At 37.1% G+C, this 18327-nt stretch overlaps 1 long non-coding RNA gene across 1 annotated transcript; it reads right to left on the reverse strand.

Annotated features, from left to right (window-relative positions):
* Positions 1-554: 554 nt before the first annotated feature.
* Positions 555-1305, reverse strand: LOC104222861 (uncharacterized). Its single transcript, XR_710011.1, has 2 exons — positions 867-1305; positions 555-737 (listed from the first exon to the last, which is right to left on the reverse strand). It is a non-coding gene; the product is annotated as an uncharacterized lncRNA (long non-coding RNA).
* Positions 1306-18327: the final 17022 nt, after the last annotated feature.

Here is an 18327-nt window from a genome sequence, read left to right on the forward strand (position 1 = left end):
AAAATTTAAAGCTTAAGTATGACTCAGTGCTGCTATACTAACCCAATTCGTCTCACATTACACACTCGGTTATCTTGCAAGTGGTTAACCCTCTCCTTTCTGTAGAAGTCAGAACTTGGAACTCAGAAGGCAAGAGTTATAACGAGAACTTAGTTTTATATATAGAACCAAACTACACTAGCTAATCTATAATAATGAGAACTTAGTTTTAAACGACACTAGCTAATCTACTGAGACTATATCTAATTTTTTTATGTTACATAATCCTTATCTCATTCTCAAAAGCCTAAGCTACTAGAAAAATCTGACGAACTTATGAAAAAATAGAACAGGAGCAAAAGGGCCACTTTCAAATTCCATAAAATGGTATATTTTGGCCCTCTACTAATTCTGGTTTAATAATTGGCTCTCTCCGCATGGCGAATAATAAATACAGACTCAAGATCTGATGGATTAAAATACTCCACAAGATTAGTCGAATTCTATATTAGTTTCAAACACAAGCATCAAACTATTAGAAAGACAAGATTATTCTTAAATCATAGCCATAGAGATAAATTTGCAACCAAAAAAGCCTTATAAAACAGAAATTTTACATGAATAAAGATAACTAAGAAAATCAATAAAAACCAAAACCCCAAGTTCCAGTAATTTTAAAGTCCCAATAAATACGTTTTCATGCTTGTGTCATGTAGATTTGAATCTCCATTCAATCACACTACATCGCTCAATTACTCCTAAAAATAAAAATATAAATCAGTGAATCGAGTAAAAAGTAACATTAAAACTGAAATTTTAATTCAAAATCACAACTAGCGAATGTGGTTATCCCAAATATACATTAAAAAGAGTTTAATAAAACTTACAATTATATATCCCACAACTATCAGTTGCAATTCCTTCCTCGCTAATGATATATGCAAGTTATGGCTCAACTATTGAAATATTAGAAAAGGTATAAAAGAAGATCATGCAAATCAGAAATTTGCGAGAGTCGAGTGAAAACCTTGAATTAGGGTTCAGTGAGAACAAGAAGTGGCAATCGAGCTTAATCGAGAAAAACCCTAGAATTTTGGGACTATTTGAAAACATGGAGCTTGGATTAATTGAATTGTTATTGTTTCTGGTGGAGGAGATAAAGTTTATAGGTGAAGGAAAAAAAAAATTTAGGTTCTGCTGGTTGACGAAGGTTGATGGGGATATAGTGGTAGAGACGATGGAGGTTGTACAGAGGTATGGTTTTGGCCTTCGGTGATGGGTACGCTCAAAGGGGAAAGAGGGTAAGGAATTAGGAGAACAAATGGGTTATTTCATGAAATAATATTAATTAATAAAAAACAATGTAAAAATTAGGGGTTGTAGCACGGGTTTATGAAAATTGAGGGGTCAAAATTTTAGGAGGTAAATCACAACTGTTCCCATTAAATTTTTTTCAAGATCTGTTCCGATAGATACATTTATTGGAACGGTTAAAATAAACGTTGCAAAAAATAAAACACTATGGGAACGGTTGTTATGTAATTGCAACGGTTTTATAGCTAAAGTGTGCTGGTATCACCCATGTCATATTGCAATGGTTTCAAACCGTTCCAATAACCAATCTATAGGAACGGTTTTTGAACAGTTGCAAAAACATCCGTTGCCATAAACCCATTTTCTAGTAGTGTTGATACCCTCAGGACAACATTTAAAATCATTACTTACCTCTATTCGGTCCAAACTCTAGCCCGCGATGCCCTTGCCTCTCGAATCGGCCCCCGAATGCTCCAAATCTAACCAATATCAGTACATAACCATTAAAATATGCTAAAGGAACAAAGCTCACTCGAAAGCAATCAAATTACAACACGAATCCCGAAATTTACCAAACCCGACCCCAGGACCCACATCTTGGAATCCAACAAAATTTACATCAATGGAATCCTTATCACTCCACGAGTTCATTCATATCAAAAGTACAAAAATCCAACCACAAATGACCCGTCAAACCCCTTAATCAAAAGTCTCCAATCTCAAGCCCTAGTTTCTTCAATATTTACCCACAAATTTTCAAAAATTTCAAGCCTAATCAATGAAATAACACCATAGGAACGAGTTTTATGATCAAAAATATTACCTCAATGAAGTTCCCTTGGATTCCCTCTTCGAAATCCCCCAAAAAGCTCCAAAATCGATTTAAAAATGGTGAAGAAATGCTGAAATTTGCGAAGGATAAAATATATACTTTCTGACCCAGGCTTCTCGCACCTGCTGTCCCTATACCGCATCTGCGGCCAAAGCACCACATCTGCGGTTTTCACTTAAAAATCAAAGTTTCGCATCTGCGATAAAACACCCGTACCTGCGCTATTGCAGGTGCGCTCACATAGCCGCTTCTGCGGTTCCAGCTCCCCATGGCTAATTACGCATCTGCGACCCTCTGGGCGCTTCTGTGAGCTCGCACATGCGGTCCCCAAGCCGTAGGTGCGGTTATGACAGAAAACTCAGCTTCAGCTGCAAATTCCAAACTCCTAACTTTCCATCAACCATCCGAAATCACCCTAAGGCCCCCATGACCTCAACCAAAAGCACAAACAAGTCATATACCACTATCCAAATTTATACCAATCTCAAAACACCTCTAACAACATCGAATCAACCAAATAACATCGGATTCAAGCTTAAGGTTCCAAAAATCTTCCAAATTCCGCTTTTGATCAAAGAGTCTATCAAACCACGACCGAATGACCTAAAATTTTGCACACACATCCCAAATGACACAATGGACCTATTGCAACTCCCAGAATTCCATTACGACCCCTATATCAAAATCTCACCTATCAACCGGAGAACGCCAAAATTCCAAATTTCGCCAATTCCAGCCTAAATCTACTACAAACCTGCAAAACACATTTCGATCAAACTCCTAAGTCCCAAATCACCTCCTGAAGCTATCCAAACCATCAGAATTCACATTCGGTCCCTTTTTCACATAAGTCAACATCCTGTTGACTTTTCCAACTTAAGCTTACTAAAAGAGACTAAGTGTCTCAAACCTTACCAAAACCTCTCCGAACCCTAGCCAACCAACCCTATAACACATAATACAGCTGAACAAGACAATAAAAAGCAAAAATGGGGAAAACAGAGCGGTAACTCATGAAACGGTCGGCCGGGTTGTTACAGTAACTAACATAAATTAGTTTTTATATTTTCAAGTCATTTATGTCAAGCTTTTAACTATTCTACTTATTTAGAAGCGAGAGTTTGGGCTCTTTGTCATCCTGCTTTTACAGTGTAAAATCACATGTAATCTAGACAGTTAGTGTATACGTGGTTTTACGAGTTACCTCTTGAAGCGTGAACATATCTCTTCTATCACGTGAGCCTTTAGTTACAAAACTTCTCAATGGAATCTCCATCGCCCGCACAATCGTGATCCTCGAACGTTCCACGGTCTTCTACTGTGTTACCCAAATAATATCCGGAAATAGTAATTTCGTGTGGGCGAAATTTCTAGGAAAGTTTGGCTGACATTTTCGGCCACCTTGTCCTCATCCCTCTAGGTGGAAAACCTTATGTCTTTATAGCACAAGTTTTAAGGGTTAAACCCCTTTTCCAAAACCTGTTGAATTTTCTTTTCCACCAGAAAAAGGATTTCTTTATTTTCTATTATTTAGGCACAGCAGGGACCGCATAATTTAATTAACAAGGCTTCCAATTATGAAATTAATTTCTAATTTTTGAAATTAATATCCACCATAATTAATTACAAATTATTCCACCAAAAAATCGTAATTGCACTCCTTATTCAATTTCAAAATTAATCCATTAAATCTTAGTTAACTCCCCATGTTAAGATACAGATACTAGTCAATTAAATTAAATTACTGAAGATTTAATTTATTGATTATTTCCTTTAGACTTTCGCTTAACTTATTTCATGTGTAGGATACAAAATCCACAGGCTGGGTTTACACATGAAAACTTATAAGATTTCATAAAGGTGTATCATCAATCTCTAAACCGAGACATGGATTCCATCAACTAACTATTACTTCGCCAATGTACATTATTATTATCCAATTTACTAGGCTATTGACCCACGAAAGAATCTCGCCTTTTAATAAATTAAAATAATAATAATGTACACAACTAATAATAATTATATCAAGATTAAGAGTATAAGTACATTTAATGGCTAGAGAGTTTATTTTATTAAGTCAGTATAAAACAGTTATCTCTACTTGGTTCATTCAATACATACAAAATGTACTAGCACAAGAAGTTGAAATTAAACCATTCCCATAATCTAGATAATTATATTTAATCTTGTGCTACAATCATTCTTGATGGTTTGTCCAATTCCATCATTAGATTGTGAAAAAACTTTATACTTATAAGAACCGATGATTTAATCTTCCTTGTATAAGCTAAACTCTATACACTAAATCATCTACTATATAAGCAAAGGATACATACTAATATATGATGTATTTAAAATTTTATTAAAACTGAATAAATAATTATTTCATAATAAATATTATATCTAAACCAAACACATGGTTAATAGTATATATCCCAACAATCTCTCACTTAGACTTTTAACCATGACAATTATTAGAATATACAATATCCAAATGCATGGTTAATAGTATATGCCCCAACATAATTGACTTATTTTGGAACTATCGGAATTTGCGAAAACAATTTGCAAAGAATTATTGTAGGAACTAGAACGGTACGATTTGCTCTGGCCCAGGAGCAATCCTAGTTCCATGTCGTCTATGAATTATGATGAATAAATATGAATGAAATTGTCGATCAGAAAAGTTGGAGTAACTAACATAAATTACTTTTTATATTTTCAAGTCATTTATGTCAAGCTTTTAACTATTTTACTTATTTAGAAGCGGAAGTTGGGGCTCATTGTCGTCCTGCTTTCACGGTGTAATTACATTTATGCCCTTAGTTTTTTTATTGAGCACATTTCCTTAGCCCCATTTACGTAATTTACTTGTTCTTGGACGACAAGCTCTCCCTGTCTCTCTCCGTTTTTGTGACGAGGTCGAAGACGATGTAAGAGACATCAATCAGCAACAGATCAGCTCGTGCAAGCTTAGTGACGTCAAATTTTTCTTCTCTAAAGTGCTATCAAGTTCTTATCTGCTTCTGTTGTTGCTAGTTGTACCCCTTAACAGAGGGAAAGCTTGGAAACATAGGATGATTACCCTTAAATGCAAGGTTAAAGAATGGTGCTTAGAATTAACTTTATGGTCTTAAGTTGTCAATTTATCCGTGTTATTCTAGGCCCATTTATCTAAATTTCATAAGCGGTGACCGAACAGCCCTAATTTGCGTTTTCACTTCCAATCGATTATCCTATGACTATTCGGTAATTCGTTGCTCTCTTTCGGTTTGCAACAATGACTCATGAATGAGGATCTCAGAAGGTAACTCTTTAGTCAGGTTGTTAATTTTTTGTTTCTTTCCAGATTATTCTAAATTGTTGTTTCATGTATTTGATGTTTTCGTCCAAAGTTATAACCTTCGACTAATGGCTGCAGTTTAATAGGATGGGTTTGACTGATTTAATGGGTGTTCCAGCCAATTGCTAAGTACTACTGAGGATCTAACTAAGTAATTGTAGTCTATAATTCAGGTTCTTCGCTTTTTTTTTCTTGAATGGTTGGCGAAATCCTCAATTTTGTTCCTAGAAAGATCTTTGCTAATTTTTGAATTTATATTGTATTTTTTATTATGTGTATATTATATGCCATGGAGTCTAAGAGCTTTTTGAGAAAACTAAAATCACTCGACAAAATTTGTTGATGGGGGTGGATGTCAGTTTCCTTTAAAAGGGTGCAGGTTGGTATCTAACATTTGTACCTAGCAGCTGGGTGCTAGTGTTTTCCACGTGGAAAACTAGAAAATGCAATTTTTTGATACTTTGATTCTAATGTGTGTTGATATTGTGATTTTAATAAATTAATAAATGCTACTCTATGGTGTTGTGTTAAATAATGTGGGACTTCCTCGAAAAACTTAGTATTACCCAAATTCCTTAGGAAGTGATATTCGTCACTTTGCTCTCTATTGCCAATCCTTATGTTCGATTTACATAATCGATTTAACTTAAAAGCAGTGGAAGTTGCAATAACTATATTTATGATAAGTTGGATATTGATATAGGCGTTTCTATAACTTCCTATTTAGGCCCTAGGAAGAAGATGTGGTGTTAGCATGTCGCAGGTTTCTAAGAAATGTCAGTGTGAAAGACGATGCTCTCTTGAAGTTAGTAATGAGTGTGTTAATTTTATTTGCATGTTCATTTGGCCTTCATAACCCCATAACAGTAAGACAATTGATTTTGGATTGAAAAATTCAGAGTTTTAGTTTATCTTACCATTTTAGCCAGTGAGACAACATTCTCTTCGTTTGAGGTGTTTAATACAACCTTGTTTGTTATTATATGTTATGAACCAGTGGTGTTCTAATGTAATTATGAGAAAATGTCTACCTTATATTGTGCTTTAGTTTTTAGTTCTCTGTAGTATATATGAAATCATTGAGACTTTATTTCCTTTTTAACTTGTCATAAATAACTTATTATCTACTCTAAGTACATATATTGCTAGGTTGAAGCAGGTAAAAGCGTGCTTCTTTGTTGATTGTCATATGAAAATTAGTCAACTCTAAAGTACTATTCTTGTATTCTTTTGGTCATCATCAATAAACTAAAGCTGACTTCTAAGTAAATAATAAGTTCAGCAGAAAAAAGTTGATCATTTACTGAAACTCTCATTTATTGTGCTTATAAGCACACTAAACTGAATAAACTAAATAGGATTCTGCTAGGTTCTTCATTATAACTTCTCTGTGTTTATGACGTTAAGAAACCTATATGTTTTCTTGAAAAGAGAATATGCATGCCATTATAGTGAAAGAGTTGATACTAAAGTAAAAGGTCAAAAACTCTTAATCTTACTGAATTAGGTGAAGATTACATATCATGTTTGGAAGAGTTTATAGTAAGGTATGAATTACAAGCATATTTCCTTTTTAATAATAAATAGTCAAAGAGTATTTGATTAGAATACATTAATTGTAAAGTATTCTAGAAATACTCATTATGGATATAGTGGGAGAAGTAAGCTTCTTGCTATTTTTAATCATCGACCATAACGCATTCAATGATTCAAATGTGTGTGTACGATTTCTAAAAAGGTTTTTAATTTTTCATTTCAAATATAAACTAATAAAATTTCAAAGTAAGATCATATTTTGTCAAGATTTTTCACGTGAGAGAGAGGGCGTGAGAGAAGTTGTAGGTTATTTTTCTTTGGAACTGTATTAGGACAGTTCACGATTGGTTGTATAACATGTGCAGTTTGTGTAAATTCTGTTGAATGTATCCTTAAATTGTTTCCAGGAGTAAGAAAGGCAGTAGTTGCTTTGGCTACATCACTAGGAAAGGTTGAATACGGTCCATCCATAATCAGTAAGGACAATACAGTGTATGTAGTTGAAGATGCTGGTTTTGAGGCTTCCATAGTACAGAACAGTGAGCACGACAAGATCATACTCGAAGTGGTTGGAATATCTGCTAAGACGGATACACGATTGTAAATAGGCATTGTTTCCAAGTTGCATGGTATGGAATTTTAATAGGATATCAAGAGAATTAAAAATTGTCTTTGATCATGCGGCTCTTGGCTCAAGATCCTTAGTTGATGGTATTGAGGGAGGAAGTGGTGGAAAGTTTAAGTTGCTCTTTAAGATTCCTTACACAAGAATGCTTCTGGAAATCTGGAAGAATCCTCAAGCTTTCTTAGGCTATTCACAACAAGCTTGTCTCTCAGTGTGAGCTACCCTTTTAGCTATTGTTCTTGTACTGCAATACTCTCTTTGTTTTTAACTCTTTCCTTTAGTGTCTTCCTATCCCTGGCCCCTCTCCTCCAGATGGTGCAGAAAAGTTAAGAGCATGATCTATTGGAGACTTCTAACTAATAAACTTTGTCTCCTTACAATGCAAATTAAGTTAAGAGCATGATCTACTAGCAAACCAATAACTTTTCCCAAAGTACCTACTTTCTTCGAGGAAAAGAGTAACTCTTATTTTTTTGAATACAGAAACTTACTATTGTAGTTACTTCAGTTTATTTGTAGAATCTGGAAAGTTGTTACTTATATTGCATTATGCATCATTTAATTTAATTAACTTGTAGTTTTCTCCGAAAGAACTAGAAAATAAAAGAAGAAACCAACCAATATCAAACATATATTTGAATTATTTTTTTAACCGTTAGCACTAGAGTGAAATTTGGAAAATTTATACCAAATTCTAATCTTGTTAAATTTATTTGATATGCTGTGAATCCGCTTGAAAGAAAGGGGTACGTGCCTTCGGCAACACAGACACAGTTGGTGCGTGGCTATCATGACCAACTCGTGTCGTAAGGTATCGGATTAAGTTCCGTAACGTTTTACCCGCTTCTGTTGTGCTCTTAAACCTACATTACAAGTAGATTTCCAATTTGGTCAAGTAGAGATTTTGATCAAACGTAAGTAAAGCAGGAGATGTTTGATCGGGATTATAATAACAAAATTATGATAAGAGAAATAAATAATATCATAATTATTTAGTGGATATATTTTTATTGATAAATGTTTGATTCATTCGATTAAAAATGAATATACGATATATAACATAAAATATGCGTTTGATTTTACACCAAATAAGTTGGGTTAAATAAATATTTTAACCTTGAATTTTAAAGGACTTTGAGCAAAGAGCCTTGGGAAGGGCATCTTTGTTATTTTGGTACTTATCCCGGGATTAGTAACTTCGAAATTGTTATCTCATTCTCAATGTGAAATAAAAATAATACAACAAGTGTGGTATAACTAATCAAGGAATCTCAAAATTCAACCAAACGCTAGATAAGATAATCCCGTATTTTAACCTTGAACTATCTCATCAACTAAACGGCCCTCAAGTATTTTTCTACCATGAGTAAGGAGCATGATTGCCAAACACCCAACTCAACTCCATTGTATTTATTAAAAAGATTCCACCATCTCACATAAAGCAAGCCTTGGAGTAAATGCGCCAAATTCACTGGGGGGAGATGGAACCATGAAAAGACACCAATGAGTAGTAGAGGTTATTTCTTTATATCAGTTCACATTGTTCACTAGCTCAATAAAAGGTTTCAATAGCTTTACCAATCTAAACAACACAAAGCATCATAGTAGATTAAAGATGGCACAAAATTCCATGGCATGTTTGGTACAAGAGAAGAGTTTATTTTATTTAATTTTGCATGATGAAAAGACCTCAGACCAACAATAACAAAGACAACAACTGACCAATAACACTTCATAAACTTCTTTTCTGTGGCCTAAAATCGAGTCCGAAACTGAAATGATGGCCTTTTTGGGCATAAAACACCTATATACAGTTTTAAAAAAAGTTATATTTCTAAATAAAATATAGTATTATAATGTATTTTATATTAACGGAAATTTAGCCGTTAAAGTTAAATGCAGTATAATACTGTATTTTCTTAAAAAAATATTTTTTTTAAGGGAATCGCAGTATAATACTGTGTTTTAGGAAAATGCAGTATTATACTGCGTTTCCCTATAAAATTGGGCCCACCAATATAAGAGTTCTGCAGGACTGCAGAGAATATTTGTTTTTTAGTGTAAAACGTATTATAATACTACATTTTACACTGAAACGTAGTATTATATTGCGTTTTACACTAAAATTTGGACCCACCAATAAGTGTTCTGCGGATAACTGACATAACAATAATTCAAATACATAAAACATGGTATTATACTGCGTTTTACATTTAAAAAAAATTCTGCACCCTAAGCTCGGACTTGCCTTATTTAAAGGCATTTGGTTTTTATGAAAATCCATTCAAAACTTTCTTTCAAACTTCCGTTCATACTTCTCTTTTTTTCTTATCAAGCATTTTTTTTATAATGTCTGAAGACCAAAAATAAGGGTTTCATTATATTGGGGGGGGGGGGGGGAGGGGGCTGTAATGGAGAATAACTCTGTGAGGTACAACTCACCTCCACAGTGTCATATTAAATTACCGCTTACAATGGAGTACGATAAATTGGTATCGTTGTTACATAAAAAAATGAGTGTGAGGAAACGTTCGGTGAACCTTAAAGTAACTGGTAGATTTCTGTATTCAGTGACTCCACAGGGTTTTGCTTATTATTTTGAGTTTAACATCGAAGATGATGAAACTCTTAGAGATTTTTTGCGAATTCCGGATGAATACAGGGAATTTATTGTAATAAAATTGTTGGAAATATACGTCAAGGTTGAAGACGTTCCTAATAATGAGGGTGTGCATAGTAGGGATAACCCCCAGTCATCGGGTGGTTATTCTGGAGCAGTTTTTGCCGGACAGATTGCTGATGAAAGAACTTGCCTTGATTTAAACTTGTCACCACCGGCGAATGAGCAACCACAAAATAATTTTTCGACTTTATATAATCCACAAGACAACAGGTAAACTTCAATTTTCTACACTTTAGCGATGTTTATTTTATGTTTTAATTGAATTTGTATTAACACTCATATTTTTCATAGGGGGTACCGTCCAGATATGAATTTTACAAGTTATGACCCTGCCCCTAGTTGGAATATGCATAGTTCTGGCGTATTGGACCACGGTGGTCCATTCGGGAGTCATCACCGACAAGAAAATATCCATCATGGAACGTCAACACAGTACGACTTGTAAGTAAAGTGAGCTATATGTAAAGTATTTATCTAGTTGGGTAGCTTATCATTTTGTTCTTTTTGTGCAGTGAAAACAAGCAACTTGATGTTCCTGACCTCACACAGTTGCTCATAGACGACGTACTGACTCGTGATTTGGCAGATGCGCAGAGTCAGGAAGATGATAGTGATTATGACAACAAAGCCGATGAGTCTGGAGATGACACACCCTTCCATGATGATGATGATTACGAGGAGGAAATGGATGCGGAAACTGAGCTGACGAGGGAGCATGCTCCTCCATCTCCCGTTAGACCAAGAGTGTACGAGTCTCACGTGCCCTTTCATGAGCGAAATATTCCCTACCTTGATAATTTGCCAAGTATGTCGGACGTGGATGCCCTCACAAGGGATGATGATGAATTTCGGTCAGCGATGTGGGATGAGTCTAGACCAGCGGTGCTTGCAAAAGGCATGTATTTCCCTGATAAAGCTCGTCTATTCAAGGCTGTAAAAATCTACAACGTAAGAGAGTGCCGTGAGATGACGGTAAGGGAGTCAACTACGGAGGTATACAAGGCTGTATGTCGTAGAGACTTTATGGGTTGTCACTAGATGTTGCGTGCCAACAAGAAGAAATTAGGTTTATGGAAAATGGGTAAATTTATTAGCACCCACAGATATGAAATGGACACATTCAATGAGAATCACTACAATCTGGATGTAGACTTGATTTCTCTTGTTTTGATTCCATATTTGGAAGTGTCCATTAGGTTTAAGATTAAAAAGTGTATTACAGCCGTCCACCAGGAGTATGGTTGTGCTATAACCAAAAGAAAGGCATATCTCGGTCGCAAGCGTGTCTTTGAACTTATTTATGGCGACTGGGATAAGTCTTTTTCATCTATGCCCAGGTATATGGCCGCACTGCAACACTTTAACCCCGGGACTGTTGTTGAATGGAGGCGTGAGCAGAGTCCGGACAGACCCGAATATATTTTCAACTATGTGTTCTGGTTATTTAAACCATCAATTGATGGTTTTGTGCATTGTCGTCCTGTAATTTCCATAGATGGTACTCATGTCTATGGAAAGTATGATATTAAGCTTTTGATTGCAGTTGCAGTAGATGCCAACAGACAAATATTTCCACTAGCTTTTGCCATTTGTGCCAACGAAAGTGAAGAGGCGTGGATGCTTTTTTTGAACCACTTGAAGCAGCACGTTGTCAAACAGCGTTCAGGTATTTGTCTAATATCTGATCGACATGGTGGTATTTTAAGTTCTGTACGGCACTTGCCTCAATGGCAGAACCCTATGCATACCACTGCTACTGTGTGAGGCACCTGAAGGCCAATTTCCAGAAGAAATATCCTGAGAAGCCCTTGCATGATTTAATGTGGATGGCTGCAACTGAGCACCAGGAGTGCAAATTCATGAGGCGCATGGAAGCGATCAGGCAGTTAGATCCACGAGCCTATACTTGGCTGATGGGACATGAGCTTTACATGTGGACATTGCATGTTGATGGCGACAGACGATGGGGAGCCCTGACTGCAAATGTGTCGGAGTCATTCAACGGCTTGTTGAAGTCTGCCCGTGGATTGCCTGTCACTGCCATGGTCCGCATGACATTCAAATAGAGTGCGGAGAGGTTTGTTGAAAGACATGGAGCTGCATCGGCATTGATGGACAGGGGTGTTCAATTTATGCCAATACCGATGAGAAGATTTGAAAGGTACAGGAGGCGAGCATATTGGCATTCATTTTACAGTACGATCACAACCGGGGTGTTTTTGAAGTTAAGACCGCTATCTGCGGACACCGAGGGAATAATCTACAGACGGTGAATGAAGCCAGCAGGTTGTGTTCATGTGGGAAATGGACCATCTACCACATCCCTTGCGTGCATGCCTTGAAATGCTTTCAATAAGTTGGTTTAGGGGCACCCAACTATATTGATAGGCAATATAGTGTTACTGCATACGTAGACACGTATAGTGGGTAGTTGCAGCCATTAGGTGTTGAGCATTATTGGTCGTCGGAACCTTTTAAGATGGTGTGTAACAAGGACTATTTGCGCAAGCTGCAAGTGCAAAAGAGAACGCATATAAGGAACCAAATGGATGTTGGTGACACCATTTATGCGCGTAAATGTGGCATATGCTCGCAAACAGGACACGACCGTCGTAAATGTCCTTCAGGTGGTGTGCGTGGCGCTGGTAATCCATCTTCTGATGCAAGTTCATCGAATGTACCCAACTATCAAGAATACATCTAGTCTTTTGTTTTCGTATTATTTTTTGTAATACGTGTCTGTACTTGTGTATGTTGCAATATCTATCAAATAAAATTATGTTCTACAATCTTGTTACATCTTATTTTTTAACATGACCTTTTGAATTGGGATGCTGATATGGTTGTTCAAATATTAAACTTATTGGTGTTAGTAAAGAAGACCAATCTAAAAATAAAAATAAAAATTTAAAATCAAAACATCCTTTATTATCCTTCTTAAAATTTAATATGTAAGGCGTGGTATAATACATCTTATTTTATGAGTTGTTTTGTCATTCTGAAAAAGCCAAAACGATTGCGAAAAAGCTGTTTCATTTTAGAAAAACTTTAATATGTAAAGCATGGTACAATACTACGTTTTATTAGTTGTCTTGTCGTTCTGAAAATAGCTGAAACGACTGCGAAAAAGCCATTCATTTCAGAAAAACTTTAATATATAAAGCATGTATAATACTACGTTTTATGTGAAATCTTGCCTATAAATAACGGCGCATTCTGGTTATTTTCTGCGCTTAACAACAACCTATAGCAAATATTTTCATAAAACCAAAGTTTCTCTTTAAGAAATGTCTCAACAACCCCTTTATGTCCCAAGGTGCGACTGCGGAAACAAAAGCATGATGTACGATTATTGGGAAGAAGCTGGACAGTGCTACTGGGCGTGTATGAACAAGCTTTATAGACAACCCGATGTACCTACATGCAATTTTGAGGTATGGATTGATGAACCATGTGAGCAGGAATACTACAAAGACAAGTTGTATCATCTTCATAATGTGTGTACGAGGAAGTGGGACAGAGAGCGCCAATCCAAGCAAGAAATTGCGGAGTTGAAGGCGAAACTCAAGGAGGTGGAAGAAGAGAAAAAAAAGCTAGAAGACCAGCTCAAGTGGTTGGAGCAGAGAATACTAGGCGGTCGTGATTAAACAATGGCATGTATGTGTTGAGCGTAGTAGTGCATCTTTATGTTTCCCTTGTCAAGTGTTTTCATTAGTTGTACTGTTTGTGTTGTGTTAGGTTTGCTATGTTTGTGTTTGTGTTGTACTGTTAAAATAAAATTGTTGTTCAACCGCAGTTAAAATAAAATTATTGTTAAAATAGAATTGTTGCCATTATTTACACAAAGTACAAACAAAAGTAAATCAATGAGTCCCGCAGCCTGTGTGTTTTAGTGCTGTTGCTGGCCTGAGTCGCATCCCATGTCACCCGGGTACACTATCGGGATCATCATCATCAAGTCACCTCTTTATGTGAGGATGCGCAGCAGCATCGATAGTACAACTGGCAGGATCGGTAGAAGAGGCCGTCGGGCCGTCAGCAACCTACAAAACAAGTACTAAGCTTAGCATGTAAAAATATATATTAGTATTGTATGTGTTAAGTCAAAAACATTTTCTCACCATGGTCTCGTCGGCCTCCTAAGTATATGCATCCGTGGTGTCCTCATCAACGCATACAGTGGCCTCCGTGATGGGCTGGGACGAAGCCTTAATAAGAAAATTAAAAATTAATTTATGGCAAATCATTAAGGAAAAGAAAACAAAATGAAATTTTACAGTAATACAAACATACCTGCGCCTGTGGTAGATCCGCATCAACCGTCGGGGATGAGGCATAACTCAACCTATGCCTGCCATCCCCGTCCCAGGTCGGCCGATCCTCAGCTGCGGTAGATGGGCCTGAAAAGAACTGGTCTATATCTCTGTCGAATGTACCCGTGATCAACAATGTAGCTGACGGGGTGACCTCCGATGCTGGTAGAGATAGCTAAAGGATGTACGATGGCATGCTGCTGGAAGGCTCATCTAGCTGAGGGAAATAACCTAGCTGATCATCTCCAAGATCCTCATCATATGCCTCAACAGGTGGGTCGACAAGTGCCTCAACTCCCCCTTGCTGGGGACCACCTCCTCGCCGTCCCCCGTGACCCCGTGGTGCACCCCTGCCTCGTGTGACAGCTCTACTCCGATGGTACTCCTCTGGCGCCGCATACTCAGCCTCGTGATCCAACCTCGCGCCATCTCTCGCTTGATACAGGGTCCGACGAGCCAGCTCTTCTACCCACCGGCCATACTCAACGACTGCAGCATTGTCGCATGCTGCTGCATCTCCTGTCCCAACTGGTAGAACATGTGATGCCAATAGCCCGCGGAATATTTAAAATACTAATTAAATAACGCTATAACAAAATTATAAGATATTAATAAGCCACAAAAATATACCAGTGCCTCGTGCCTCCCGGCGTATGGTCTGTACCGATCGCCAAGTATATGAATGGGGTTCCCGATCATCAGTCGGGTGTGACGGCGGTACCATGAAGTATACAACTCAATAGTGTCCTCCTGGATATGTGAAGGTGGTAGCGGAATACGGTACTCTCGCTGGTCCCAAATATGGACCTGCTGCTCTAGCCATCCTACAAATTCATCATCCACCCTGGTACGGTCATCCCGCTGATAATGTGTAGGGACCCATGCAGGCTCCCCCGGTATAGTCTGGGGATGGTGAAACTGGCGAAGTACATGCTATGTAGCATGATGCTCCACCACATCGAAGAAGATCATCGGGACGGAAGTGCTCCAAAGCAGTCGGTCGACTGAGCAATAATCGAGCAGCTGAGCTAGCAACTCATCGCTGTATGGCGTCCAGATGAACTATCAAATAATAACATAAAAGTGAGTATGCGCAACACAAGTGAATTTATAACAAGTAAGTTTAGTTACATATTTACCTGTCTGGCCACCAGCATATCTAACACATCCCTGACAAGGGGGAGATTATGATGAGCATCAGTCCCTCGGTAGTTCCCACGCCGGAGAAGCCACCTCGTAGCTAGAGGGAGAGACGGAGGTGCTACACCCGGCTCTAGTGGTGGTAGAGGTGGCCGCAACGGTAGGATCCGCTGCCAGACCCAAACCTAAGATAAAAGGTTGACATAAAATTTAAGAGTCATTTTGACTATATAGAATTCAGAGTAATGAACAGAGTATTCGAAAATGTTGTCACCTGTAGAAGCGGCAGAAAACCATATATGTCCACCTGGGTGCCCATGCTCACCCGGCACATACTCCTGTACAGGTATGATAGAACAGCAGCACCCCAACTGTACTGGGGTAACTCATCTAGCTACTGCAGATGATGGAGAAAGCGCATACGCACGAGATTTTTCGAAGGGTTTGGGAACAAGACACCCCCAAAAAGAAGAAACAACGCCAATCTCATGTACCGGTTAATATGGATATCCTCTATCTCGCCAGTAATATCGGGGTGCAATACCTTCATATGCTCTCTGATAGCTGTCACAGAAATGCGACTGCCCCCTCTAAGTGCAGCCTCACCCTGTGGTCTGAAACCAGTATACTGCCCCAGCAAATCCAAATACTGGGGACGCGTCATAGCTCTCATATACCGGGGCAGTGCAACGACCAGTCCATCTACATGCATCCCATACAAAATTTAAACATCCTAAAGCGTGATGATGGCCTCTCCAGTGAGCAAGTGAAAAATGTGCGTCTCCGGTCGCCACCGCTATATCAACGCCGTGATGAGAGACCAGTCAAGCTGCATCCGCCCAATCTCAAAAATCCTAAGGAAGCCCGTAGCACGCAGGCGATGGACTACACGGGCATGGAAAACTCTCTCCCTCAAAAAGTCTCACAAGTCGTCCGGTTTCCTGGCACGGAGAGTCTGATCCAATAGATGTCCCTCTCATACATAGAAGGACCTATGCTCACCCTGTAACACTAATACCTGATCCGCCGCTGGTCCAGGATGCATAGGCGGCAAGTTCATGTCGTCTACTGTAATTTAAACAATATTAATTGTGTATTTGTGTTATAATAAATTAAATAATTAATTTTAAAATTGGACAGAGTAATTATCTATGGGTTCCAGGCTCGATATTTGAGGCCCAGTAGCACCAAGTTATCCTTAATTATTATGTGTGTCAATTTCAACATTTTTAGAATTTTGTTAGTTTTATAAACAAAATAATTAATTTTAAAATTGGGCAGAGTAATTATCTATGGGTTCCAGGCTCGATATTTGAGGCCCAGTAGCACCAAACTATCATTAATTATTATGTGTGTCAATTTCAACATTTTTAGAATTTTGTTAGTCTTATAAATAAAATAATTAATTATTTAATTGGATAGTGTAATTATCTATGGGTTTCAGGCTCGATATTTGAGTTAATTTGACAACATATATTAATTTGTTAGTTTTGTAAGTTTATTTTATAAATTAAATAATTAATTTTGTAAAGTGTAATTGGATAATTAATTTTACTACGCTAAAAGGCTATATATTTTACTACGCTATAAGGCTCTATATTTTACTACGCTAAAAACCTCTATATTTTACTACGCTAAAAGGCCACTATTCTTTAAGTAAATAAATAATCTAAACTAAATAAAAACAACAAACATATAAACATAACATTCACAAAATTACATATAAAACAGTAAAAGATATTTGTGAACAATTTCATTAACAATAAAAATTATTTATCAAGTTTTAACTATTTTTTGTCCCAAGGCTAATAATTCAATCCGGGTAAAAATAACATACAAATTTAATCGCAAACATAACACAAATCAACGTAGAAACACATTCAATAAAACAAATATGCATATGCTCTACGAGTTTCGACATAAACTAAATCGAAATACTTCGATTTAAGTTTTTTGAAATATCGGAAATTCGAAATTTTGACCCCGAAAGAAGGAATCCAAAGCTTGGGTTGTATGCGGGACCTACGCTCTTCACTTTTTGTGTGATGGGTGGGGCACAAGAATTTTTTTTTTAATCGCGAGGGGCGGGGGGAGGGAGGACCAGCAGTGGTGGGGTTGGGTATTTTTAAAAATGGAGTCTGTGGTGGAGTTGAGGAAGAAAAAGGACTGCCCTATATTTTATTATAGGGAAACGCAGTATAATACTGCATTTTCCTTAAACGCAGTATTATAATGCGTTTTTCTATAAAAATAATTAATTTTTTAATAAAATGCAGTATAATACTGCGTTTAACTTTAACGGCTAACTTTCCGTTAAAGTAAAAGGCAGTATCATACTGCATTTTATGTAAAAATATAACTTTTTTTAACTGTATAAATGTATTTTGTGTCAAAAAATAAGTCATTTCAGTTTTGGGCACCCTAAAACCTCAGATAATTTGACAACTGAAAGACAAACAATGACTGACTCAATAACAAAGACAACAATTGACCAAATGAAAGATTCGATAACTGGTGACTAAACTCTCCTCTAAACACTAGTACCAAATTCAAGGACTTCAA

The sequence above is a fragment of the Nicotiana sylvestris genome, chromosome 2, assembly GCF_000393655.2.
Source record: "Nicotiana sylvestris chromosome 2, ASM39365v2, whole genome shotgun sequence".
Taxonomy (NCBI): Eukaryota; Viridiplantae; Streptophyta; class Magnoliopsida; order Solanales; family Solanaceae; genus Nicotiana; species Nicotiana sylvestris.